Source organism: Taeniopygia guttata, chromosome 2 (genome assembly GCF_048771995.1).
Source record: "Taeniopygia guttata chromosome 2, bTaeGut7.mat, whole genome shotgun sequence".
Taxonomy (NCBI): domain Eukaryota; kingdom Metazoa; phylum Chordata; class Aves; order Passeriformes; family Estrildidae; genus Taeniopygia; species Taeniopygia guttata.
The window spans coordinates 57,840,947-57,864,734 of NC_133026.1; the positions used below are offsets into that span (position 1 = coordinate 57,840,947).

Genomic DNA, 23,788 nt, shown 5'->3' on the forward strand with positions numbered 1-23,788 from the left:
GGAGTAATATTTCTGAGTATATGCACACATTTTCTAAAATTAATGTGAAAAAGTTTTTGTCTAAAGCACCTAGTACACAAAAAAATAGCCAGTATCCTACGGTTTTGTAAATCATGACCTAGATGGATTTTCAGCATCTGAGGACCATGTACAGTTTTTACATATAGAAAATTAATTTCTATGTATATGGTAGTATTGACCATGACTGGATCCCAAGAGCCCATCAAAGTAATTCTAACATTCCTTTTTTCAGCTGGACAGCGAAGAGTATAATGAAAGGCTTGGGGACCAAAATAAGGGTAGGGAGAGATTACTCACTTATTACCATCACGGGCAAAAAAGACTCTGCTTGGGAGAAATTGCTGCATTTATTACCATTCAAATCAGAGAAGGATAATGAGAAATAAAGCGAAATTTAAATACACCTTTCTCCCACCCTTCTCTTCTTCCTGGGCCTAACTGTATTCCTGCTTCTCGACATCCTCTTCTTCAGTGTTTCAGGGGACAGGGAATGGGCATTCTGTTCAGTTCATAACCTGCTGTCTCTTTGTCTCCTTCCTCCGCATGAGGTGGACTCCTCACACTCTTCCCCTGCCCTAGTGTGGGGTCCTCCATAAGCTGCAGGTGGATACCAGCATCTCCCCTATGGGCCTCCGTGGGCTACAGGGGCACAGGCTGCCTCACCATTGTCTTCACTGTGGACTGCAGGAGAATGAGTGCTCCACAGCCTGGAGCACCTCCTCCCCTCCTCCTGCACTCACCTTGGTATCTGCAGAGTTGTTCCTCTGGCATTTTCTCAATCCTCTCTTCTTTGGTTGCGATTGCTCCTGAGCAATAACTTCTTTTCCCTTCTTAAAGCTGTTATTCCAGAGGCACTGCCTCAGTCTCTGCTGGGTTCAACCTTGTCCAGTCTTGGAGCCAGCTGGAGTTGGCTCTATCAGACTTGGGGGAAGATTCCAGCAGCTTTGCACAGAAACTGTGGCTCCTCCACTACCAAAACCTTACCTCACAAACCAAATGCTCTTTCTCCATCTTCTAAATGTTTGGAGAAAATGAAAACTAAAACATCCTTCTGTTCTGTGTTAATGAGCTAATCTGAAACATCTTTATTTCCTATTAGCACATTTCATATTGGTACAACTTTGTCTATCAGGTTTCAGTTAAGTACGTTGTTTGACAGCACCATTTTCAGCATATGTATCTTGTATTTAGGCATGTACTGGAGAAGTTTCCTGACATATCCTTTATAGTTGCTAATTAAAGTAATTTCTGTGTAGTTTTACCCATCCAAAATAATCCAAATGTAGGAAATCATCAATGTTGAACAGAAGCTATATTCAAAAACTATTAGTTTCATTGATAAGGACCCCAATATGAATTCATGATTAAATAATACATATAAGATTTGATCATGTGCAGACATAAGCTAAATAAGAAAGCATATAGGATTTTTTTTAGGTACCTCAAGTTTGTTTCTATTTTTTTACCTACTACTTTCCTCTATACACTGAAGGAAAAAAATATGCAAAAAATGACAAGGAAAAAAATATGCAAAAAATTACAAGGACATAAAGAATACTACTTTATTTTGAGGTGTTACACAGAGTGAAGAAGTTTTCTTCAGTGGTGATAAGTATGTGTCTGAAAGTAAGCTAGAATTGCAGATGAAGAAACAGTTATTCCCTGGGTATACATATTTCTTCCATCTGGTGCATTATTCTATGAACTCACTTCTTTTGGCTTTGAAATGCTAGTTAACAGCTGGTCTAAAGGTTTTCATATTTGTTTTGTACATGTTCATAATTCATGCGATTCTTAATATTCTCTGTAACATTTAACTGGTTATTTTATTTCAGTTTCATCATTCTGATTTTCCAAAACTGCTGCGTCTCCCCCTCGAATCCACAGGTCAGATTCCCTGTGGAGCCCGGCCAGCTGGGCAGTTGGGGTGAGGCGGGCAGAGGGAAGGGCTTCTCCTTGAATCCCGGGGCGCCTGGAGAAGCCCCCACGTGAGTCCAAAGACGAGCTAGTCCCACAAGCGAAGAAAGAGGCGCTCTCCCTCAGGATTAGTTCCAAAGTTTAATGAGAGCCCGGGAAAATCCCAAGGCATATGTCACCTTGAAGGGAGTCCCAAGCAAGAGAGGATGCGTCCCCGCCCAGACCAGCCAGATATAGGGGGGGTGGAGAAATCCAAACAGCCAATGGGAGTGGCTCTCTAGGGGCAAGGCCTCAGAGTGACCACTGAGGAGGGGGTGGGGGAGGAGTCCCAGCCAGGGTCCAGTTACCTGACCCTGGGAGAAGGGTCTGGACAAAGGGGAGTGGTCACCAGGTGATGGACACATCACCTGGGGGGAGACAGGGGGATGGGTTGGGGTTTGATGGACATACAGGTACTGATGGGAAAGCTGGGATGAACCAAACAGAGAGAAAGAAGGGATATGGAGGGACAAACCATGAGGGGATATACAGTGCAAACACAACTCTACACAAAACAAGTATAGCTTAGTTTCTAAATAACTTATTTCTTTTTAAGACAAATGTGTGATGGAAGAAAACTTATGTCAGGAACTATTAAAAATAATCCCCTTTATCTATATGGACTGAAATTGAAACAAAAGTTGAACTAACAGATAAGTCATTTAGTCCAACCCCCTTCACTAAGTAGGGACATCTTCAACTAGATCAGGTTGCTCAGAGCCCAAGCAACCTGAACTTGAATATTTTCAGGGATCTGGTATCTGCCACTCCCCCTGGGCAATCTGTTCCAGGGTCTCAGCTCTCTCACAGAAGGGAAGTCCTTCCTAACATCTATTCTAAATCTCTTTAACACTGTTCTCCTTTGTCCTATCTTCTGTGTAAAAGTCACTCTACCCCTCTTTATAAGTCCCATTGAAGTACTGGCAGGCTGCAATAAGGTCTCCCCAGAGCCTTCTCTTTTCCAGGCTGAAGAGCCCCATCTCTATCATCCCTTTGGCAAGATCAGTGGTGAAGGAATTAAACAGTATATGCTCCAGTACTGAGTCACAGGCTACCCATCCAACTTATGCTCTGGAGTCCATCCATCCAGATTGTATTTTCAGAACATGGCTCTGAGATTACTCTGGAGCACTGCCTTGAAAGCCTTGGTGAAGTTTAGGTAAGAAACAATCACTCTTTTTTCTTTTTCTGTTCTTGTGAATTATCAGTTTTGTCTAATTATTAAATTTAGAATGTTTTTCAAATTGCTCACACATACACTTAAGAAGATGAAGTTATACCTGATTCCTGGTTAATAAAGTGGAATTGTCAAAAGCATAAAGTTGTCAACTGACAGAAAATTATTGGATAAAATTATTGGATAAATATTGGACCAGGAAATTATTTGATTAAAAAGGTGAAAAGTTTCCTGTACATAAAATATATACACTTTTTTTGTCATAGTACTTAAATGAATCTTCCATAGTTGTCTGAACTGAATGAAAAGGAATCAAGATCCAAACCATGGCTCTGCCAGTTAATACATGGCCAGGCCTCATGCATTCTATCAGAAATATTTGTGTGTACAGTCTGGCAGCATATGAAAATTTACTTCCTTTTTTTGTTTTATGTTAGTTCTCAGGAATACAAGACAGGATTCTTTTAAATTCAGGAAATAAGGCTTTATATGAAGTATGTCTTATTGCCAAACACTGATGACCCTTGAAATACCTTTAGAGCAATGCAAGATTCTTTACTTTGTGTATAAGCTCTTAAAAGTTGTTAGTTTTTTTCAACCTAACTTTTATATTACATTTGACATTTCACAGTTGGCAAGTAATCTACACAGACCAATCAAATATTTTGATAAATGAAATATTTTGATAAATATTTCAGATTTTGTAGAAATAGCTAGCCAATACATAATAATTACTCTTTCTATAGGGTGATAAGGCAGCATTCAAAAACCTGAACTGTATAATAATTGGCTATTATACACCACATATGTGTGATAGTCAACAGTGTGATGACATGCATAATATATGGATGGGTATCAAGTTTATCTAAATAGGCTTTTTCTTTTCTGTGTCTTCATTAAAACAACGGGTCTTTATTTGCATATTATTTCAAAGACCTTCCTGTTTATTTATAATTTAACAGTTTTGGTACTTTTCATTTTTGGCATTTTATTCTTCCGCTCACCGTCTTCTCTTCCCCATCCCACTGATACAGCTCTGAAGTTCCTAAATCTGCACTACAGTTTCATTATTAATGAAAGCTTAGTATTAAGCAGATTGTGTACATTACAATCATAACCTGGAAAGAAGTAAATTCATTCAATTTCAGTAGCAAGTCAGTACTGTAGACACTTCAGTTTTTGTCAGAACTTCAGACATGGGATCTTACCTAAGAGAGAGGAGGAATGTTGAACACATGCATGATTAGGAACCTGTGTATTTTCTCAACCCCTAGTAATTTCAAAATTTCTGGAAATTTCCTGTTTAGGTTTAAAGGGATAGGTATTCTTGTTTCCTGGTGGGATTTATTCCACTTTCTAGGAAAGGTTCAGTTTTCTGTTAACATCATGTACTCACCTATCTTGTTTTTTTGTTACATAGGTTTCTGTGCTGCTGAAATCTTAATGCTCTGGCAGCCCAAAGTGTTGATGAAACATTTTGTTTGGACTGTTTTAGAGAGCAAAGGCTACCCTTTGTTGCTGCTGAGCACCGATTTCTGCAGTGTTTTTTTGTTATATCATGGCAATGTTTTCTGTCAATTATGCAGACTAGTGGTAGCAAGCTACTAGAAGACAGTGGAAAAGGCATTTGAGAGATATATTTTGTGTATGTCTGGCCCTACACACAAAATCTTTGGACTTGGGCTTTACTCTTAGCACTTATTCATTTCCCTTCCCTCTCTGAAAACAAACTACATTTGTAGCAGCAACAGTAGTATTGCTAGACAGGTACAATCTCTCCAAGATGAAAGCAGTCTCAAAGCAATGTTGTTTGGCAATGTCCTTGAGTCCCATGCAGTCCTATGGACCTGGTATTTCCAGTCTGATCAATTTATGCTCCTCCATGATTTACTCTTTTGGGTAATACCTCACTCCCTCAGACCTTGAGGCTGCCATTAAGTACAGTAAGGTGTACTGAGAGTAAACCTCACCTGTAATGGCAGAAGAGGCAAATGAGTACTAATGTGTTTATGTCTTCTTCCTTCATCACTGGATCCCCTACCTTTATTAGCAGCAAATGTGAGTTTTCCTTGGTCACGTTTTGTTGCCAGTGTCCTCATAGGAGCCTTGTTTGCCCACCATGTTCCACACTTATTATGCTTCCAGTGATCTTTTTCTTGATCTTGATTAGGTTTGTATGGTATTACCATGTAATCAGAGAGTGTTTACACAATGCAGGATTTTCTTTCTCTACCTGGGAAGAGGCTGTTGTATTATATCTTGTAACTGCCTACAGCCAGAGGTGGTTAGATTCTCTTCTGTTCTGGAGTTTTTTATTTCATAGAAGTATTTCCATGTTGAACTCTGCTCTCCTAATAGTGTTGAAGAAAAAACTATGTGATAGGAATCAAAAGTATTGGAGCAAGCAGAAAAATGTACCAGTGTGGTTCAGAAATAGAGACCAAGACTGAAGACAGGAAAATCTCTCACATACTGTATAATTGTTGTTTTGCTGAATGGCAAATTCCACTTAAGACCCCTTCCAATATGTTGCAGTCTGTAGCTCCCAGGCCTGTTGATTCATTCACTGACAGAAATCCAGCACGTAAGCTCCCTCTATATGGGAAATTCAATAGCTTTTTTGCTTTTTTTAGGAATGTGGGATAGTGCAGTTTATATAGAAATACATGCAGCTTCACAGTGCACTTGAGGATCTAAACAAACAGTTCAGAATCTCACAATCTCAAAACAGTTTTAAACACTTTATTGGCAGGTACTGTGAAAAGCTAAAACTGTAGGAACTGCAAGCTTCAAGCAGAAAAATTAACATAATGAATTCTTGCTGGATGTAAGATCCAAAAATTTGAATCTCAGCTTTGCTCCTTCTTGTGCTATTATTTTTGACTAGTAGAAGAATTTCACTCCAATTGCTTTCTAAAATGAGAGAATCTGACAAGCTACTTTTTCAAAATATTCCTTTGGTTGCTGTATATCCTTGTCGTTACATGGAACTGATGTCAAATTGACTTATTTTGGTTTTATTTGAACTATCTTTACTTCAGAAGTCACTGACACTTTTTGCTGGCTTTTTTGTAATTTTAAAAATATATTGAAAGCATGATAATTTCATAGAACTCAAACTGAAACATTAAAAGCAAGTAATGAAATTTGGGTAGATTACATAGGCCCAAATATTATTTTGGGTGGATAAGAGGTACTAATCTCTTATTTTATTCCTTAAGTAGAATTCAGAAAGACTGTCACTGTAAAGTGTGATGTAGCTGGTGTGTCTCAGTGAAGATAATGCCAGATATATATTATTGCCCTTCCTATTTCTGTTAATGAATTAACAGAATGCTGTGAATGTTATTAAAGTAAGACTGAATAAGGCAGAAACTTAGTTATATCAACAGCAAAGTTCAGTTTGACAAAGTTAATAGAATTTCTTTCTGCCGATTTTACAGAACAGAGCATCCTAGGTTCTTTCTTCACAGCAGTTTGGGAAAAAGCATCACAACAAAATACAAGGTAGTTTCATTAGTGTTTCTAGAAAAACTGCCTCCTCCCAACAATATTTAGAGAACCAAAATAGACTTGCTTTAATCTGTGGTTATATAAAAGAATGTTTGTGGTGTTATACAAAGAATACTCTTGTTCTCTTATAGAGGAAATTATGTCTCTACTCTGTAGCAAATTTGAATTTCATGTTTTTTCAGTGAAGTGCTGTTCAAGGTGATTAAGGATGTATAATCTTTCTCAGTATGATGTATAAACTCATTCTGCTTTCACTTCATGCCTTGTCTTTATGCTTACACACAGTAGTGGAACATTAACCTCCATTTTAATTCTACAGTGTTAACACGTAGCTCTTTGTAGTGAAGATGGTAAAGAAAATCAAATCATATGCCTCAGGGACTCAGACACTGGCCTGCATAAGGGTCAAAAGATTCTGCAAATGCAAACAAGGACATACGCTGGATGAATCTTGAAGGTGTGTCATGTCTTTATCTGAAGCACCAGTACCTGCTGTACCTTGAAATAGGATACCAGATTAACTGACAGCAATCAGACATATTCAAAAGGTTTTAAACTAAAATTTAATCACTGCCTGTTCACTTCAGAGAAAAACAATTGTCGTCTTCCCCTCTCTTTCCCCTGCAATGAGAGACTGATTTGCTAATCTTCCAATCAAGTACAGGACATCGTGTTTAAAATGTCAATAAGAGGCTTCCATTTCTGAAGACATGGTGAGATTTAAGAATTTAGTGAGGGCCATTTTGAAACTAACTTCCACATTAAGTAAAAAGTAGGTAAATTTCGGGCAGTGACAAATCTGAATGAGATTTCTGAGACCTTCTATGATACAGAATATAAAATTAAATCAATGGAGGAAGGAGGAGTGGAAAATTCCATGGGTAGATGTGGAGATGCAGTTTAAGACCTAAATTTATGTACAGGAATTAAATCCATGGCTGTGTGGATTAATTGCATATCCATAGGAAAGAGTCAAGACGACAGTGGAAAGTGACTCTAGAATTAGAAAGTGTATGATAAACCTAATTTAAAAATATTTTTACTTATCTTTAAATGCTTTCTCTCTCCTACTTTATGTTTTTGATTTGTTTGTTTGCTTTTCTGTTTCAAATATTTATATTTTGCTACAAGTTTAACTACCTTAAAGGTGTTTGGAATTTACTTGTCAGTCTGTCTGAATTATAGAATCACTCTCTGATCCTGTCCGAACATCAGCATATTTTTGCACGTTATCCTTGCAGGCTGATTTGAAAATTCAATCATGTTAAAGATTTGTAAAGAAAAATTTCTCAGTGACCTCTCTGATATTTGGTATAAAGCAGGCTGCTGTGTTTTGGAAAACAGCTAGATTTTTTTTTTTTTTTTTTTGTAGACTATTGCAGATTTATATACATGTCAAAGGGATGCACATAAATATTTAATAACTGTAACTTCTATAACCAATTAACTTCTATAACTTTCTGTAACTGCATATGTATATATACATATATACAGATATATGTATAGATACAGTATAACTGACAATATACTAATTTTGGAATAGAGTTTCTTCTTTGCTTAGCAATCATGCTGGGCAGTTTCAAATCAGTGAACATGAATGTTCTTGTTGCACAAGCAATGGCCACAGATTATCTTATTTCTTTTATAAAACCAATTATTAAACCCTTTCATGTGTACATTCAGCTCCCATGTTTATCTTGTAAATCTGATACTGAATGTTTTTTTTAGTTTTTGTAACATTCCTATGAAATGAAGTGGCTCTTATTTTCCTGTTCATCCTTAAAAAAAAAAAATATAGCAATTATCCTTTAAATTTAGACATCAGGTATAGCAAAAAATATTTTTTTTCTTTCAGTTTTTAGTATTACATACTAGTTTTTTTGAAGTCCAACTCCAATCAAATTTTTCAATTCTGAGCTTTGAAAACTTTGGACATTGAACTTCTTAAGGGACACAGTAAAAATGTTAGTGATGTCTAGACAGTAATGTTTGTAAGAATTTGAATGCAAACATGTTTCATTAGAAAGTAAATGAATGTCTACTGTTGTAGGAAACCAGGTTACCTCGAAGGCATTATTTTCCTAAAATAAATGTTACTGTCTTGTTTGAAAAGACAGGTGTCTGCTAAGGAAGGCAGGAGTCTCTCTTGAAATGGAAAATGTAAACCCCTTCCCTGTGAATTATAATTTCGAAATTAAGGGGCTCTCAGGCAAAGAAAGGGGAATAGGAATAACAGCTCTTTTCTAGGAAAAATAATTAAAAAAAAAAATCAGTAATACAAAGCAACACTGACACAGTCAGAATATCACCCTGTGGGTCAGGGTGTTGGTACAGTCCAATTGAAATGGTGGCTGCAGTCCTCCTGGAGTGGCAGATGTGGTTCTGTTGAAGCAGTGAGCCTGCAGAAGGATGTAGTTTTCCTCTGAAGGTGACCTCTGAAGGTCCAGTGGTGTTGTAGATGGGCCTGGTCTTCCTCTGGGAGTCCAGTAGAGAAGAAAGCGGCTTCTCTGGGAATCCAGTGGGAAAAGGTTGCTTGTGATGTTCTAAATCTCAGATTATATCCAGGTAGGAATGCTTGGCTCCACCCTCTGGGCAGAGCATCTCACAATGGATGACGTAATTTTATCAGTGTAGCAGTGAGACTCAATGGCCCATAGATAGAAGATATCTCCTAGAGGGAGGATGGGTTGTGGAAGAGATAAAGAAAAACTGCCCAATTAACAGAAGATAACTGCCCCAACATCTAACAGATAGCAATAGAATACACACACCCGGCCACATCTTGCATTTGCAACCTAAGACATTGTTATAGATAATGAAATTTCATTAATTATCTTGCAAAATAGTGATAGCACTGACATGATTATGCTATTCACAGTAAGGAACAGCTGTTTCAGTCACATTTATAAAATCAGAACATAAAAGAATATTTAATATAAATTAGCATATCTGTTAACTTTTTTGTCTATCACTTCAGTTCTGTTTAAAATAATGATAATTTAAATGTAAAAACTACCTTTATTCTAGACACATATCTTTGCAAACTTATGCCATATTAATTGGGAGTGCTTGGGGTTTTTTACTTGCTTTTTTTCCTGGATGAAAACATTACTATGAATCAGAGAGAGAATGTACTCTCCAAAGGTCTGGAACAGATTTGTCTTAGTATATTTTTTGCAGGCATCAATATCTCTAACTTCTACTTGAAATAATGGGTACCTTGTCCATTATTGGTTTTTTTGCTTTTTTTTCCACAAGTACCCCAAAAAAATTAATTATTAACATTTTGATGGTGTGAACATATGCTAACTAGAAGGAAACTGTGTTGTAAGTTATTGGTCTCTTTGGAATCGGGCAGCTCATTTTCCTACTTAATAAAATTAGAGAGCTGTTCTGACAGCTGGCAATGGACTTCACTTGACTGTGCCAAGAAACTTGAGAAATACATCCTTTGCTAAAGATTCTGGGGAGGTGAAAGAGTTAGAAGAATTAAAGATATTCTTTGTATTTTTAGATTTGAATTCTATTAGTGAGTAATAATGGGAATCATAATGGCTACTTACGGTCTGGACAGTGGTTTCATTTACATCAGTATCTCTTTTCTGGCTGCGGTGTCCCATTTGCATGAATGTGAAAATGGCAACTCTTAAAAAATAACAGTAGAACTGCCAGGCCCAATATGGGTACATAATGATAATTTTCCTACTCTTCTCTTATATTGGTATAGAATAGCATTGAACAGGCTTTTTGCTGTTACAGAATGAGGCCGTAAAAAATATTGGTATTGTGATCATCTGCAGAGAGTAATGCAGCTGTAATGACATCCCTTCTTGAAAATAACTTTTGCTATCTAGCTCTTGCTGTGCCAGCTAGCTCCTGTCTACACTGCTAAGAATGTGCTAGGAGGGAATTTAACAGTTTGTATACTTTTCTGCTGGTGTTGACACATGGTTAATAGGTTTATTGAAATTTACTATGAAGATTTGTATACATAAAAAGAGAGATTGTTGCTTAGTAGCATCCTTGGAGTGAGGCCATGGTAACTGCCCTGCTTTTGGTTATTTAAGGGGGAAAGAGTAATGCAAGGGGCACTCAAACTGTTCATGGGAAGGATTACTGTGCTGTCTATATGAGATTTTATCCTGTCTTCCCTGCAAATCAGCTGGGACTTAGAGAGGAAAGGCTTCACATTGCTTTCCACATTTAATTCACCTAGCAACACAGCAAAATCTGCTGAGGAAACAAACTAGATTTAACAGCTATTGAATCAGGGAACAGAGCTGTCATACTCTGAAAGAGATAGCTACCTCCAGTCACCAGCAAGGGATTACAGAGGTACAGGCTAAATATAGACTCTGTAGGGGTAATGGTTTTTTCAGCCAATAACTTGGGCTGTCCTTGCTATGCGCAAGTGTGAAAAAAGTTCATTTTAATAGTTTATTTTTATCAAAATGAAAAGCTAAGTACAAATTTTGCTTTATTGGGGTGGGAAGAGCACCAGCCACTTTGATGGCTTTTCTACGTGTTTTTCTAGTGTGAAGAAAGAGATGAAAATTCTCTAAGTGGAATATTTAAATCTGGACTGTGATCCAGGCTGCTTTAGATTAATTTGAAAACCTAAGGAGTTACTTCTTTTACCTTTTTTTTTCTTCCCCCTAGAGCTTATATTTTAACTTGGATCTTTATATACACAGATGACAACTTATTGAGAGGACATACACCAAGAAGAACATTATTCTGTGCTTGCTAGATCTGGAAACTTTCTAACAAATTTGCTCTGAAAAAACATTTTCAAAATTGATTTGGTTCCAGGTGATATAAATCAGCATAAGCCAATTTAAATTAATAGTATTCATTGGTCATTTGTACTAGATCTGGTCCACTGGGTTAAATATTTGGAACAGCATTTTCAGATATGTGACCTTGCTTTGGCAGTTGACAAAGTGGGTGTGCACTGGTATGAATGTATGTGCACATTTAGTGAGGGAAATGGCGGATTGCTGTGTCTGGATTGAGTTTCTGGCTTGCAGGAGACTCTGCTGTCACAGTGGTTGCCCAGATGAGATGCTACAAATTTATAAACATATAAATCTGTGCTTTTCTCTCTTCAGTCTTTAGTTTGTCAAAGTTGTGCAGCACAACTATAGAACAGGTAGTTGGATTTGTGACTAGTGAATTTATATGGGGAGAGATTGTTCTTGAAGAAAATTGCAATTACATTTAAGTGAAACTGGCTATTATTACAAGCATTAAATATTGGCATGAGAGTAATGAAGAGAGAAGATATTTTTCAGTATGTATTGTTTTCTGCAATTGATCTGTTTACAGCTTTTTTTATCTGAGGGTGCTCTCACATCATCTGCATTATTAATTTGTATTTCAAAACTGTGTCTTAGGTTTCTGTGTAGTTTAACATATAACATTCCATATCTTGCATATATCCAGTAGAATGAGTTGAAGAAGCACTCATTTTGATAGAATTGAGAATTTTCTTGGTGTTATTCCAGATTGATGAAGTATATACCACTTTAGCATTTCTTCCAGTAGTCATGTGAAGTTTTCCTGCCTTCCAAGTGAATGCTAAAGTGAACAATAAAAATTAAAAAGAAGTGAATCCAATGCTAACAATCACCATTTTTCTTAAAGGCAAAATAATCAAACCTTTTTCTAAACCAAGCATACTTTCCTATCTTCTAAACCATATTTGCTAACTATACAAATGTATACATCTAACGTATGTATTCATACTTTTTTTTTTTTATAGAATGCATCTTCTCTCATGGTCCAGTTTTGCATACCATATTGTTTTATATTTTGTTTGACTTTTTCTTTTGGTTAGTTTTTAACAAATCTCAAGGTAGGCAATTTGTTCCTAACATTCATGCATACTGTTAGCTGCCACCTTCCTTTTAAAAGTGTGGGATGAAGGTAATAATTTCTGATGGTGAAACTTCAGGGAAAAAGAATTTGATCAATATGATACTGAAAACTGGCATTGATACAGCAAATGATTAGACTGCTATATGCATTGGAAATGGATTTTGGGTAAGAAGATTCTGGAGAATAAGACTCAGCAGATGTGATGCTAGCAGGCCTATATAAATTTCATCTGGCATTTCTGTTGTCAGTGTGAAGACCACTTAAGTGCACAATTTCATGGTTCACCAGTTACTGTCCTTGGCTGAATTTATTTTCAGAGCTGTTGAAAAAAATTGTTGGTTTGCCAGTTGCTGCTCAGAAGTTATAACTTTTGACAGAGGATTTAAGATCCATCAGGATCTTAAATTTTTAATTCAGTGTTTGTGTTTATTGATAGAAGTTAAATAATATGCAGGTAGTGCACATCTATGAGATAATTCGTTACATGACAGTAAATGGTGAAATTTCTCTTATTTTTCTTAACATAATCTGCAAAGGATGATGAACACTTTTCCCATTAAATTTCTCTGTGTATATATTATATATAAGAAAAATGCTAAATGATTCTTAAATAGCCCATACAGATAAAAAAAATGAGATCCATTTATTTAAAAGCAATATTTAATTATTGTGTGCATTGACCTAACATGATATTATAGTGTCTTTTTTTATCATTGCTGGCTTTATAAGAAACTCCTGTAGATGTGATGTGGGATTTTAATATCCTTCAATAAAAAGTTTTGTCTTGTGAACATAGCAGAGGATCAAGAGCTGTATTGTTATATGTTTAGAAAAATTTTATTTGCTGTGGAAAGTAGCTTATCAGAAAATCTGATTCTTTAGCTTTGGGCTGAAGGGAATCTTTCCCCTTTATTTTGAAAATCTGCGGACATGATCTTCAGGAAACTAATTAATGACAGTATTGTTTTAATATGTTATTTACCAGCTGTCCTGATGTTCTCATTCTAGTATTATCATCTCTAAGCCTTGCTGTTTAGTCAAGGAAAGGAGAATAAAAGATGCAGGGCAGGGTGGAGATTAAAAAAGAAACTTTGTCTACTATAGGAGATCTCAGTCTCTCTCCTTCCCTCCCACTCTCCCTCCGTCCCTCCCACTCTCCCTCCCTGTATTCTTCCTGTCCCTCTCTTTCTCCCCTGCTTCCCAGCAGATAGTTGGTGAATTAGTCTGAGGGGACAGGAACTCCCACAGAAATTACATTGAGGAAAAGTGTCACAGGCCTTGAAGCTCCATACTATACTTGTCTCAGGTGCTGACTAAACTGCAGATTTTTTGATATGTGAACAATGATACAGTACTTGAGGAAAGATCCACTGTCCTCCACTGTCCTTGAACATTTCAACTCTAATCCTAAAAAGCTACAGTTGAGTTTGGATCCAGCTTCCTCCAGTGCATCACAGAACTTTATTTCTATTCTATGCTTAATATGTTCTTTATGCACTCTAATATTAATTGATTTTAATTATTATTTTTGTTCTTTATATTATCCTTGGAGAAGGATGATCTGAGCCCATCATAGATATGTTCACATTTCAAGCCCTTTATGGAAGGATATCAGTGTAACTAACAGCACTAGCATATGTAAGGATTTTAAACATCCATAAAGCCTTGGGTGGTCTGAAATTCTTAGAAAAAACATGTTCCTGTTCCACTCAAACCTACTGTGTTGTTTTACCTTCAAAGCTACTTGTATTAAACTGCATAATGCTTTTGATGATTAGCCAAAGGATCACCTGGACACAAGTTAAAATGTCAATTTTCAGAACTCCCTGTATCTATACTGCAATCATGCCAGACCAGTCCTTCTTCAAATATTTTAGTTTTTAGCATTTACAGGCTGTAAGACACCTATGTCTGGTACTTATCAGAACAATTCTAAGACCAGAGTTTTCTGGTTTACTTGGAGTTTGGCTAGCCCAATTTTTAATTAAAAAATAAATACAGAGACCACATCTCAAAATTGTATAAAGAAGTTCATTGGCTGCTGTAATTGTATGATATTCTCTATTGTTTAACTTAACAGCTGACTCAGGGAATTTTCCATCAAGTGTTAAGTAGTATCCTGATTCACTTGTATAGCCAAATTAGACTGACTCATAACTTAAACTCATGGAGCTGCAGAGAAAATAACCAGGCAAATTAAGCCTTGATGAAACTTCAGCAGCTATTTTCTCTGCAGTTTGGTTTAATTTGCACCAGTTTCCTTTCCAGAAATGGAAAGTCACTTGAGACTTCTAAAATGTGAGGCAATGTAATTGACTCTTGTGCCTTACATATTCATATAAATCACAACTTTGCCAATAGCTCAGTTTATTTGAAGCTCAGAAAGAGGTGTGGTGCAGGATGTGTCTCGTTTAGTTTTTGATGTGGAAGTAGAGAACCAGCATGGTGAGAGACCAAGTAACATGAAGAGGAAAGAGACACTTCCAAATTTTTATGCTACTGAGATTCCAGTCCACATATCTCCCTCTCCTTTTTGCTGCATCATTGATCTGAGAAATATAATTTTTCCTGGCATACATTCTGACCAGACATTCTTCTCTTAACTTTGTCACCTTTTGAGCTACTTTCTATTGATGACTCCAGTTGTTGTAAGCATACACTTGGACTTTCATCTTTTTGCTAAGGACTGTCCTTAAATTGTTTTGTACATTTATTTGAGAAACATTTATTTTCATTGTCACAGTTTTCAAACTAATAGCTATATATACCAAGAAAGGAAGATATCAATACTGAAGCTACTTAGTTCCCCTTGCAGTACATTGAGTTGGTTTTGGTTTATATTTATGTTATTTTGTGTTGTTGTTTTTTTCTTTGTTTCTTGAGGTTGTTTTTTTTTTTCATAAAGAGAAATTAGATTATGCTGAGAACTGAGATTCCTCTTAGAGCTGTCAAATATAGGCAAGGGACAAGACAATTACTTCTCCTAATTGCCAGTACACAAAGGAGGACCGATAGTTTTGCAGACTCATAACTTGTGCCCTCTACAGCAAACTGTGCCAAACAAGAATATTCAAGGGTCTATGAGCCACTAGACCTTCAGAAGTTCAGGTAAATCAGAGAAGCTTAGGATAATACAGAGGAAACCTTACCAAAGCTCTGCTACCTTTGAAGATTGCCTATCATTGAACCAGAAGGATTTGATATATAAAATAGAAGCTTTCTTTTCTGGATATTTTTTCCTGAGTCATTCATCAAAGTCATAGTTATGTTAAGCAACTATAATTTTAATTTTTTTTTTAAGTTTGATGTTAAAGCTATTAAAGTTTTGGGGGTTTTTTTTGACATTTGTATGCTGGGAACAGCAAGAAGAAAAACCTGTAAAGAATCGAAGCTTTCATCTGATGTGAACTTCTGTTTCTTCTGTTAAAATTTGAATAGAAGAAAATTAACTTACTTTTTCCTCTACATTTTGATAGTCAGATTGGATGATGAGTAGCTTTTGTAGCTTACACTTGAATTAATTGAACCTTTGAAATGGAAATTTGAAAGCAAACCTGTATATTATTTAGGAAATACAAATTCTGTTTTAAAAGTAAGAATATCTTTTAAGAAGGTTGAAATATGTCAGGGTTTAACAGAATGTGAGAAATAACAATGTGTCAAACTCTATGCTAGGGAAAATAAGCATTCCAATTGTACTACAAATGAGCTATTGCCATTTTTCATGATGACTGAGTTATATAGAGGGCTTACTGCATATTTGTAATTCATAAAATTTACTTTGCTAGCTTATTCTGATAGGTGATTGGGTTTTTGGAGTCTTTAAATAAAGAATGTAAATTATTGTGTTATATGCCTAAACAATGTTTAAGGTTCTAAATCAAACCTTTATGTCAAGAAAGGTCAATGTAACAACACCTTTACAGTCTTAAATCTATAGATGTTAATTACAGGGGTATGTGAAAGAGTCAAGTTATACACACACATACACACACACACACATATATACATATGTATGTTCACTTCACTTACAGTAGGCACTCCTTCTTCTTAGGATCCTGCCTGTTCTTGAATCTAAGATGAAAGACTACTAAAATAATAGTGCTTTAATATAATTACTCGGTTTTACTTCCTTCTTACAAGAAGTTAGGTTTGTACTGTGAACGCTTCAGCCTCTGGAAACTTGAAAAGAGAAACAGGATTAAAATTCAGATGCATTTTCTGCTTTTACTGAAGATTATACTCATGCTCTGGCCTTTTGTTCACTGTGTAGGAGCAACTGTCAAATTGCATAGTAAATCTAACAGATTTGGTCATCTACTTCAGAAGTTAAATCTGCTACTTGTTCTCTGCCTGACAAAAGTGTACCTGCAATGTATTTACACCTTCATCATTTCCTGACAAATTTAGGCTAGAAAACATATTGGAAGAAAAATAAGTGACACCTGTAAGATCAGTTGTGTGATTTCCAAATCCAAGGCATTGTTCCCTGCCTTTTGATTAACTGTTGTTCCTATATGTATGGTTTCCATGGAAGTCCTAATGGATGAACAGATGGCTGTCCACATCAAGTTACATATACATTCTTCCAGGTTAATTCCTGGTTATGGAGCATGAACTCTGTATGATGTAATCCTCAGTGCTGATTTCCCTCAATGTCCAGGGCATGTTGGAGCACCCTCTAACTTCAGTAGCCTTTCCTTCCCAAAGCTTACCAAGATTGTGGGCATTGAATTCTTCTCTTAATACACAGTGGTAAAGCAGCCAGCTCCAAATGTATATCTTGATTGCACTGTGATTGTTTTTTTTTCCTTACAAGAGTGAGACCCAGATGTTTAGCAGCCCAAATAATTTTCTGCTGATAATATTCTGATCATAAGAGAAAGGATATCAAGGCATGTGTTTCTGCTGGTTGAAGAAAAGGCACCTCATATGTTCTAGTAGAATGTTAACAGCTGAGTTAACACTGCCATTAATTCTTCTATCCTTAGTCCTTGCTCTTTCCTTCCATTGCTGGTTTGGATCTCATCCTTTCTGCTTTTCAGTTAAGTTTTTCTTTTGGAAAAACTTGAATGCTGCTGCTGCAATCACAACACTTGGAACAGAAGGAGAAAAAGAAAAGGTTTGGAGGTTGATGTGATAGAGCATAATGTAGAGGTTTCCCCCTGGTGAAAATAAGACAGACCTCCTTTATGTAGCCCTCAGTAGGATATTTTACATGATTATGTCTTAAATCAGAAGTTAGAGAAAGCAATGTAGGTTATTAAAAAGGAGGATAAAGTATTGGCTAATGCAACTATTCATGCTGAAAGAGAAATACCAAGCAAAGGGAAAACATTCTTAAATGTTTTCATTAATGACCCTCACATTAATAACAGGGAAACATTTTCAGCATAATCTGCTGACAAAATTAGGTTGGAGGACACAAAAGCAGACTAATATATTACAAAGAGAATGTTTGCTATTAGATTGTTTGTCACTAATTTTCTGCTTTCATTGCCCTTATTCCTGCTGTCATTCAGGCTTTTTCCTTTGAGAGTTCCTAATGTGGAAATAAGTGGCTAAGGGTAGCTCTTAGTATGCTAGTGCAGCTATAAACTGCTATTGTGATGCATTTGCGAAAAGGGCAGTATGCAATTAGAACTATGTTGCATTAAAAAAAAGCCAAAAAAAAAGAAAGAAAAATAAAAGAAGTGAGACAATTGGTGCTATTAAGATTTTGATGAAACAAATTATAAAACATTATGTTCAGGAACAAAGAGGAAAGACAAACCAGAGCTCAAGCAGCTGCAAGTGCAGAACACTGTCAAGAAAATGGTGAGCCAGCAAACCCCCTTCGACTGAAAAGGCTTGATTTGTTTATTCTAGCAAACCAAAGTCTAAGAAGAGTTGTGAGTGAAATTCGCAAACCTATCAGGTGTAAATACTGTGAAGAAAAGAACTAGCTGTCTAAAGAGCCATGCTAACATAAATAAGTGGGTATTGATTTACTCTGAAGAAATATAACTCATAAACTGGAAGATTTCTAGTTTTTTGAGTAAACAAATGTGGAATGTTCCTCCAAACAAAATTTTTAGGAAGGAAGTTGCTGTGATTTTTTCCCCCCTTTATTTGGAGATGTCTTACATTGTGAAGGGGATTTAAATCACACAGCATGCTCCATAGCAAGGGACTTTGCTTAGGAGCCTGAGGCTTCTGTTCTAGCTCAGTGATCTTATGACAGTCTTGCTCTTAGTTTCAGTAGTGTGAGTAGACCAAAGAACAGCTGTTTATGAAGTTTTAGACAAGATTAAGAGAGGGATTTTAATAGGAATATTTAAGTGCTTTAAATATCTGGGAAGAGCATTAGCAAATAAAAAAATCAGTGTATGCAACAACTTCCCATGTATACGGGTTGACAGTTTCAGGAATTCACACACCAATTCTGCAAAGAGGGTAGGGGCACCTTCAGTTATTTACACTGCAATTGAAAACATTCTAATTTTGACATTCTTGCTCTGTACAGTAGCAGTGATTCATGGAGGCTTACAGTACCCTTTCAGTTATAAAGTGAAAAATGTTAAAATATTTCCAACCTGTAAGCTTCATTGCTAACAATTGTATGTGTGTTCTCTAATTGTGCATGGCATACTGCTAGCTACTTATCCTGCCAGGCAGTGTTCTGCTGTAAGAATACATACATTGCTTACTGATCCATACATTGATCATATCAGTCTTTGTGTCACTACACATTGGGTTATCTCTGTCCTACAGGGTCCTTGAGGACTCCCTGGTTAGTAGGATTTAAGAATGCTGTACAGCATGGAGAAAGTAATCCAGCTGAGACTGAAGCTGGAATGCCTGAGACATAAAGCAGTGGTACTTTGAACCTGTCTTCGATCACATCGGCCTTTCGTCAAAGCAGGAGACTGCAATGCTGTTGGTCGAAAGGAGAAACAATAAGAAATGTCAGACACAACTTTGAAGTCAGTCCCAAGGATTATTTGAAGCCAGAGGTCAGAAGTTATATGTGACTGGATATTGAAAGGGATGGAGATAACTGCTGGCTGTGTATTTTGTCACACTTTCCTTCTCTAGGCCCCAAGGAATCATCTGAACAAAGAAATGAAGTTTTCGCAGCCACATGTGGGATTCTTCTCAGTGCCTTTATTGACTCTATCTTTCCATTATCAGTGTTGGTCTTTTTGTCTCTCACTAGGCAGGCTTTCTTCCCTACAGCTCATACCACTGTGCTCCTCACTACTTGCTCTTTGTAACTTTTGCTTTTTCTTCCTACTATATCATTATTTTTTCTGTTCCCTTTGGCCATCTTTAGAGACATCACAGAATGGGCTGAAACTGAGAAGCATTGTAGAAAGTATAAGCATACCAGGGAGTTTTCATTAAGGTCTTTGCCCTACAGACAGGAATTTCACAGATATGTTGATAGTGATAAGTGTGGAGTTCCAGCAAAGACCCACTTCACTGGACAAAGATGATTCCAGTAAAAAGTCATCTTAGTCACGGATCCATTGGTTCTAATGTTCTGACCATCTATAACTTATTGGGTTACTTTAGTGGCAGCACTAGGATAGTTTCCTAATGACAGAGGATTCTTCATCATGCAGAGGTAATATTTTGATCAGTCTTTCATAATACATATTTTTCCAGTGATATTGTAGGCTATTTATTGTGTAGATGGAGGAACAAAGTATGAAAGCATGGAGACTTATGATGCTTTGCAAAGGGAAATCTCTTTCAGGAGACAATATTTTTTTGCCCCCCTATTTCATCACCACCCTCTCTATCTTATTTTTTCCTCTGCCCTATTCTTGAACCAAATGAAATTTCACTGCTCTAATACTCTAATACACCAGCTACAATGTACTCCTGGTCTGTGTTTAGGTTTTTAATTTAAAATATCAGAATGATTTCAAAATATGTTTCTACAGAGTAAGACAGAGTATGTGTGAAAAAGAGAGGTAATAGAAAAGCTTGTATTCCTCAGTTTTAAAGCAACAGCAAAAAAGATAGACTGGATGCAGAGGCAGATGGTGCTCCAACAGTTGAAGTAGGAATTGTAATGTGAGAAATTTTATTTCTCAGGTCTCTCTTGCTAGAAAGGAACTACTCTCTTTCTTTTGGTCTTTCCATATCCTAGTAGTCCTCCAGCATGAACTTTACATCCTTCTCCTGTACTTCAGGAGTTTGTAGAAGTCATTTAAGCAGCCTTTTAGGTTAATTTTTAATTTTAGCATATGATTGCCTAAAGGAGGCTATAGCTTCTTTACCTTGCTCAATGGCAGGGAAAGCTTCTCAGTGCAAAGCCTTCATTCTAGAGTATACATTCTTTTATATTTAATTCTAATGGCTTGTGCTTGAGTCCTTAATATTATTGGAGAAAATTATTATCACATGTGATTATGTGGTGTGGAATCCCAGCATATAAACTGTCATCCATTACCTGTGATTTCCCTTATTTAATATCTGGAGGAAGAATGGGTATAGATGGAAAAACATCCTTATCTGTAGCACTGTCGTATTTTTTTAGAGTGCAGCAGTGTTAGCTGGGGAGACTAAGAATTAAGAACTTTATTTCATGTGTTTATTTCATCCTGGCCCTGTCAAGAATCTTGCTGCAGTTAGGTTGGGTGCGGAGGAGCCTCTGCTGAAGTTCAGCCTTGGATTGCTAAAGGCACTGTATCTTAAAGCTTCCAGCCTGCCTCAGGGGATGAGGGAGCTGCATCACCCTTTTATTCCTTTCTCTCTCTCTCTCTCTCTCTTACCTACTGGTACCTTCCATCTCACTAGTGGTATAGTCAGGTGAAAAAAAATTTGTTTGCATAAGCATGACCACTTCTTAAATGAGATGGTCATTAAAGCCTCATGTTTAGGCATGAGGCCCCTGAAGTTTCCCTGAGTTTATCTGCTTAGTAGCAAAGGTAAAAACAAAGGATCAAGTAATACCTAGGAGTCTTTTAAATGCTTTTCTTGGCCATGTCTGAGGATTGCCTGTCTTGTTCATTCTGGAATAATTCAGCTTTCTCTTGGGAAAATGAATTTCTGTGATTTCAACTCTGAGATTAGCTCAGGTGGTCAGAGTATGGTGTTAAGAATGTCAGGTTGTGGGTTTAATCCCTGTATGGCCCATTCACTTAGGAGTTGGATCCGATCCATGTGGTTGTTTTCCAACTTAGAATATTCTGTAACTTCTGTAACTTCTTACTCAAAGTAGTAAATTTCTAGAGTTTACATGAATTTTAGCTTAGTGGTGCAAAATTTCTCAAACATTTAGTTTAAAAATTCTGTGTGTTTCTATATATATAGACATATATATAAACAGAAATTTGCACATTGCACTGTCAGCATTACAAACATCTGTTTCAAACTTGGTGACATTCATACGGCTGCTAAATAGTAAATTTTTAATTTTTTTGAAAGGAAAGGTATTAAGAGGACAAACCATTAGTGGATACAGCTTCAACTCTATTGAACTACTGCATGCTTGAGTTTGAAGAGAATTTATTATCAAGTTGTCTCCTTATGTTTCCCATTTGTTTTGGAGTTCTTACACTAAAATAGATCTTCAGACATCTGTTACTGACTGTTCTATCAATACAGTTTTGACTTCTGTTAGCGATTGCATGGTGTAGAATTTCTTTTGTTAGATACCAACAACTGCAAAGATGTAAAATGATTTTGCAGTGTTGGAGGTGATAGTTAGAAATATAACTATTTTGGTTAAAAATTCTGAGGCAATACAATTTTGTATCTATTAAGACTTTTTTGAGCTTTGGTGTAATTGAGTAGAAATGGATTAATCATGTTTTTATTCAAAAAGGCATCTTTTTTAACAGGATCTCATAATAACACATACAGTAATTTTTTTATAAATCAGCATTAATTTTTCACTAACTATTCAATGTCCTATTCAAGAATCAAACAAAATGCTTCAAAATCCAGTGGACTGAACCATCAGGACAAACATGGCCAAAATACATAGATGGTCACAGAAACTTACTAGTGTTTTCAGTAAATGAATATTACTGTGTAGCTCAAACCAATGAGTCAATTGCATCCACTACAAAGATGAATTTTATTTGTTTTTACAGGTGATGTGAACCAACTTTCAGTTCCTTCAGTTGTATGCAAAGTCATTTCTGTTCCTTTAAATTTATGTTTGGCAAAGATGTTTGCTTAGCTTACAATGGTAAGATGTTTTTACAGGATGGGCAAACAAAAGGCAAAAAAAAATTCAGTATGACTACAAGGAGAAGCAGCAAAATATGTTGATCAGGCAGCCATGTAAAACTTCAGCAAGGAATGTTACAGCTGAAGAAATTTTGCAAAAGCAGTTGTGGTGTGCATATCATCAACAAAAACTGGTCAAAGCCTCGGAGAAAATGTATAGAATTTATCAAATCATGTGAAACATTAAAGTTCACCTTAGGCTCTTACATTCAAGCTTAATTTGGCTTTAAACTGAGTATTTTGGGTGTTGAAAGCAGTGCAGCCATGTTGTTACAGCAACTTCTGTCTTTGGATTATCTTGAATACCAGCATTTTCATAAGAATATGGTGGTCTCCTGGACAGCACTGCTGGTCAGCAAACCACTGCACACCTAGTGTGTTTGTGGACTGATGTGTTTTGGCATAATAAAGTTTCTTTCCTGAATTCAGGCCTAAAAGTATTTGTAAAGAGAAAAAACTTCTTACTTTGTATTTGAACTCTTTGTTTTTAAATTTAAATTTAAATTACTAGTATCTCATAGGGAAAACCTGGCAGCTTGATAGATCTTGCCAGTTTTTCAATAATTGTTCAGAATAAAGGTTAATACAGTCAATTATTTTTCATTCCTCTAAAGGGTAGGTAGTATTTTCTCTACTACACCAAGTTCTTCACTAAAATTAAAAAATAAAACTTATTTTAACTTTATTTTAAAATTTATATAGCATCACAATTATTTGTGAATAAGAGGTGTTCAAAATCACATTATGGTGAAGTATAAACAAAAGTCAGAACACCTTAGGACAAAGATTTAATATTTATTTTTGTTTGTCCTTTCTGTTTTAGGAATAATAATCCACTCTAAAATGTGAGGAAAGTCAAGACATAACCCTTCCTTTTTGCTTTGCATAATATGGTTGCTTCTGAGTTATGCATGAGCTATTCTTTTTTGTCTGTTTCTAATATGAATAAATATTTCATGTGATGATTTTAATATCTTATTTTATTCAAATTCAAGAAGTTTAAAATCCAGT

At 36.2% G+C, this 23,788-nt stretch overlaps 1 long non-coding RNA gene across 1 annotated transcript in view; it reads left to right on the plus strand.

The window, feature by feature from the left end:
* The first annotated feature begins 2,948 nt into the window (after nucleotides 1-2,948).
* The window catches only part of LOC121469473 (uncharacterized), a 146,021-nt gene continuing 125,181 nt past the window's right edge, over nucleotides 2,949-23,788 (plus strand). The window contains exon 1 of the long non-coding RNA XR_005979547.2: nucleotides 2,949-3,136. This is a non-coding gene — a long non-coding RNA (uncharacterized lncRNA). The remainder of the gene's footprint in view (nucleotides 3,137-23,788) is intronic.